At 46.5% G+C, this 5,262-nt stretch overlaps 1 non-coding gene across 1 annotated transcript; it reads left to right on the top strand.

Moving 5' to 3' along the window:
• The first annotated feature begins 1,200 nt into the window (after window positions 1-1,200).
• Window positions 1,201-1,326, top strand: LOC114818854 (U1 spliceosomal RNA). Its single transcript, XR_003766293.1, has one exon. It is a non-coding gene; the product is annotated as a U1 spliceosomal RNA (small nuclear RNA).
• The last annotated feature ends 3,936 nt before the right edge of the window (window positions 1,327-5,262 follow it).

Here is a 5,262-nt window from a genome sequence, read left to right as displayed (position 1 = left end):
GGGCAGCCCTTGGCTGCGTTCAGTCTGTAAGATCTCCTTGTCTAGCCAGTATTGACACGCTTCAAGGGTGTGAATCACTTCTGTGTCTGTGGTATTTGCATATTTTATAACCCGACTTGCTACACCATGGGTTGTGCAACACTGGGAAACTTTAAAGACCGAAGGGAAGCACAGCTGGATAATAATACTGTCTGATGCGTTTCTTGATCTGAACTCCTGGTGCTGAGAGCTGAGCTGTCAGTTTAACTTCAACAGTGTTAAGACTGGCTGCTGCTTAATCCTGTTTGCAGGATTATAAGCAGCTTGTGAATAGTTAGTGAGTTTGAAAACCTGCACACCTGGCCACAGAGGCAGTGTAACCTCCTGCAGTAAGTGTCCCCAGAAGCCATGACTTGTGAGTAAGCCTTTGTCTGGGTTTTCCAAGTCCTTTGAGGTTTTCATGGAGAGTGAATGTGTTCAAGAGGAAGCTGGACTGTGCTGGTTTAGGAAATACCTGTGCACACTGTGCTGTGATACAGCAAGACCTATGGTCATACATTCTGTCTGCTCTCTTCCTACCGTTGGCTTCAAGTTACTAACAGCCTTTCTTATTTGAAGGGGCAGTGGATGCTGCTCAGTTGGCCTCTTGTACTGAGGTTCTCCAAGCCTGTTCATCCGTACCACAGCTCATTTGTGCCAAACTCAGCACTGCTCTTGATTGAGTGTGGCTGTGTTGACTTGAAGTTTATCTCGTGTAATGCATCAAGGTCCAGTGAAGAGGGTTGGTAGGCTGCCAGTGGAGCCTCTCTTGCTGGAAAGCACTGACTACAGTTCTCAGCTCTGTGGGCTTATCTTTTGTTTGCTGTTTTCCTGCATCTGTAAGTGGTGAAGATCAGAGCTATGGCTTTCCCATAGTTACAGTCATAAATGTAGAAAGGATATAGTCCATGTGCTGCTTTTGGTTGGGATGGAGTTAATTTTCTTCATAGTATCTAGTATGGGGCTGTGTTTTGGATTTGTGCTGGAAACTTAATAATACAGAAGTGTTTTCCTAATTGCTGAGCAGTGCTTACACAGAGTCAAGGCCTTTTCTGCTCCTCACACCACCCCAGCACCCTTTTAATGTGCACTACAAGGACTTTATCTCCTTCTATAGTGCATAAAAGTTTTGGTTGGCAGGGCCAGCTCGATTGCCAGATCTGCTAGGATCTGGCAGGGGAGACACTGATCAGGCAGGCAGCAGGGTGAAGCTCATGCCCTGCACTCTGGGTGTGTGATTTCCACAAATATGGGAAACTTGATTGCATCATTTGTGGTAGCGGGGGACTGTGTTCACACTTTCCCCTGGCAAAACGACTGTTGTGATTTGACCCCAGCCAGCAACTAAGCACCACACAGCCGCTCGCTCACTTCCCGTGGTGAGATGGGGAGAGAATCAGAAGAGTAAAAGTGAGAAAACTTGTGGGCTCAGATAAAGAAGTTTAATAAGGAAAGCAAAACCCTCATGCACAAGCAAAGCAAAACAAGGAAATCATTCACTCCTTCCCATTGCAGGCAGGTGTTCAGCCACCTCCAGGACAGCCAGGCTCCACCACGCGTAACGGTGACTTGGGAAGAAAAACACCATCACTCTGAATGTCCTCCCTTCCTTCTTCTTCCCCCAGCTGTATGTGCTGAGCATGATGTCGTATGGCCTGGAATGTCCCTTTGGTGAGTTGGGGTCAGCTCCCCCAGCTGTGTCCCCTCCCAAGGCCTTGTACACCCCCAGCCTGCTCACTGGTGGGGTGGAGTGAGGAGCAGAAAAGCCTTGACTCTCTGTAAGCCCTGCTCAGCAATAACAAACCATCCCTGTGTTATCACCACTGTGTTCAGCAGAAATCCAAAACACGGCCCCATACCAGCTACTGGGAAGAACATTAACTCCATCCCAGCCAAAACCAGCACAGTATCTTCTGAAGGGAGACTTCACACGTTCTGCAGTGAAACGTGTGCATATGGGAACTCTGGTGTCTGTGTACAGTTTCTGCATGTTCCACTATCTAAAAACTAAGGAGTTCCTTTTTCCTCTTATGGGTGAGATTTATTAAGAAATTTCTTAGTTGGCTTTAGGATAAAATCTCATTGATAAAGGAAGTGAGTGAATTTCCCTAGTAAGGACTCTCTGATTAGGAGGTCTAATTTTTCTAACATTGATAAATACTTCCAGAAAGCAGGATGCTTAATAACACATCTGAATTGGTGCTTGGTAACCTCCTAGGTACCAGGGCATGAAAATCTGGGCCACTGTTCTCAAAGCTACTGGAAATAGTTACTGAGTTCAAGTGCTGTGATTCCAGCTCTGCATATGCTCCTTAGAGTTCAGTTTCTTAGCTGAGGTGTTGAGGTTGTGGTTGTATTTCTTCCCTTGAGAGGCAGCAAAGTGCTTGTTGCTCGCCTTGGTAGGCTGCACAGAGTTGTCTACAGCACTCAGTAGCAGGAAGTGGAACAGGGATGGTAAGGAGGACAGCTGGATCATCTTAATATAGGGAAACTTATGCTTAATTGTGGTTTTGGTTTTTTTTTGAAGTGTAATCTCCCCTCAGTTTCAGGTTGTACCTTCTGTTTTGCTCTTGGGTCCAGTTTGTCTTCTTGTTCCCTGGTACCTTCAGAGAGCCAGCAGGTCAGTCTCCCCCTCTGTTAAGGGGCTGAACACTCAGAATGCCAGTGGGACATGGCAGGATGGAGCCTGGCTGACCACCTACCACAACCAGACTCATAGCTTTAAAACTTCAGAAGCAATTATTAGTCTGTGCCATTGCTCTTTGGTCTATATTGCTCTGACATGTACGTACCTAATAGATACTAATGACTGTTATGATACTAATGCCCAGAGGGTATACATTGTGTATGTGAAATCTAAAGGAAGTGTCAAATAACTTAAATGTTCTGAAGCTTCTTGCATCTAATGTGCAAGAACCAAAGCCTAAGGCAAGTTTGTTCACTCTGGCAGTGGCTGCTGAGTTAAACCATAAAAAAACCCTCCTTAAATTCCTGAGAGCATTCTCTGATGACATCCTGGACTTGGGAACTATAAGATCATTTGCTTACCAGAACCCACCTCTAACTTTAAATGCTAATACGCTTTTCACTGCGTTCAGAGTGCTACATGTAGTGATGGTGAGGGCTACACTGCAGTCTGGCTGGACAGGCACAGGGCAGAACATCCTAGAATGTAACTTCCTGATGAAAAAAAAGTAGCGATCCGTTAACCCAAAACTTCCAGTGATTGTGTGAATTCATACTGTGTTAAAATTTCCCTTAAATCATGTTCATACTTTGAGGTCACTGCAGAAGCAAGCAAAGAGAAAGATCAGGCTGGAGTCCTAAAGACAATAATTTGAAGGGCTGGTTTGGTTTGGAGGTGGCACTCAACTTCCCAGTGTGTTCTTGACTACTCCCTGAAATCGTGTGCCTGCACATGCGTCTGAGCGTCTGCGGAACTTGAGTCTAGTGGTGCTTTTGTGCAAAATTTACCAGCTCCTTCAAAACTCTTGAAATGGTTGTATCCAGGCATTTTCTTCTCCACTGTTGTAGCATATGAACTCTCTCCCTTAATTTTGAACAGGGAGCACTTCTAAAATTGTCACTCAAATGGAATAGTCCCTGGGAGAGACTGTGCTGTCCCAGAGACACGTGTGCTGTCAGGCAGCAGTTTTGGAGGGTGGGTATTTCAGTTGGAGATGATCCCTACTCTCAGGAAAGGTGGCACTCACTGTAACAGAATACTAATATTTGTACTGCAATTTGCCACATGCTCGGTTTCCTGACCTAGAGAAACCACAAATTAAGTTGATCTTTTGTCTTCTACTCCTTTAGTTGAATGTTAATAAACCTCAGACCCTGCAGCTGTAGATTCATCCTGCCGGCTCCCAGCTCCTCGTGCAGCGGTGGCTCAGCTGGGGGACACCCCTGGGCAGTGGCCGGAGCTGCAGGCTGCTCTGCACCAGGGCTGGTGGGGAATGGTGAACCACTGCCAGGTGAAGGGGAGAGGAGAAGGGCTCTGGCTCTCTGGCCTGCTACTCTAGCCTTGCTTTTTCTGTTCCCAGCTCTCGGCTCCGCTGCTGTCCCGTGGCTCTGTTGCTCCAATGCTCTGTCGCAGCGGGGAGTGTGAGCACAGTTGGACTGAGTTGATATTCTCTGTGCTGCCCACCTAATACTGGGCTTCTATATTCAGCGCTTCCTTTGATCTCACAAGTGTCAGTCATGCTCTGCTGTGCGTGGATCTCTCATGCACTAAGACTTGCTATGTTAGCCTGTGCAGAACACTCTACCTTTGCTGTTGCTCAGATTCCGTGTTTTCGTGTCTTACTTTTTGGTGCCCAAGTGAGCTGTATGTGGCTTTTTAAAGCACTCAAAGTAATGACTCCCTGGTATGAAGCCTGCCAGGGTAGGTGGATCGTGTTGAAATCAGTAGGCTGTCCTGGCATAAATTATGTCAAAGTGGTGGCCTGCTGCGTGTGTGCGGTGACTCACTTCTGTTGTTACACCCTTTCCCCAAGGATAAAGCATCCCTGCTCCAGGGAGTAGGAGGCCCAGCCTGCACCAGGCTCTACAGCAGTTGAGTCAGATCTCTTGTCAATTAATGTAATTAAGAGTTAGCTGTAGAAGTACCTCCTCTAACTGTCTCATGGTTGTGTCTGTTAGTGGCTAGAGTAGGAGGGGACAGTTCTGTGGTACCCAAGGGAGATGGCACTTCACAAACTCTTCCAGGTGTCTTGCAGCATAAGCTGCTGACATGGCAGACTCGTGGAAATGCACTGATGGAGATGATGCAAGCTGCTCAAAGCCTGCAGTTAAACAACCCTGCAAGTGCTCTGCTGCTCCCTCTCAGAGCCTACTCATACTGATGTTCCCACAGTTAGATAACTGGCCTTGTATCTGTTGGCAAAACAGTATCCAAAATAACTTGTTAATGTTTTGTTTCCTGCTGTACTGTGCATCTTGGTTACAGCTAGAAAGAGAGAACTGAATCTGTTGCTGAAAGGAGGTTGAACTTTTTTCCTATCACTGCTTTAATGCGAATTTGTCTTCACCATCTCAAGACTTTGGTTTGTTGGTATGAAGCTTGTGTGTTGTTATCTTATAGGCAGCCTGTGTCTTCTGGATGTGTGGATCAGTAATAGTCGCAGAGCAGGTTGACATCCCTGTCTGAAGATTGGATTCATTCTTGGTGTGATGATCATGCTGAGGACACTAGCCCTAGCTAGTGGGAAATGGTCCCTTGTGTAGGAAGCACTGTCCTAG

Source organism: Antrostomus carolinensis, unplaced genomic scaffold (assembly GCF_000700745.2).
Source record: "Antrostomus carolinensis isolate BGI_N321 unplaced genomic scaffold, ASM70074v2 scaffold31078, whole genome shotgun sequence".
NCBI classification, from domain to species: domain Eukaryota; kingdom Metazoa; phylum Chordata; class Aves; order Caprimulgiformes; family Caprimulgidae; genus Antrostomus; species Antrostomus carolinensis.
This window is presented reverse-complemented; position numbering and strand designations above follow the sequence as displayed.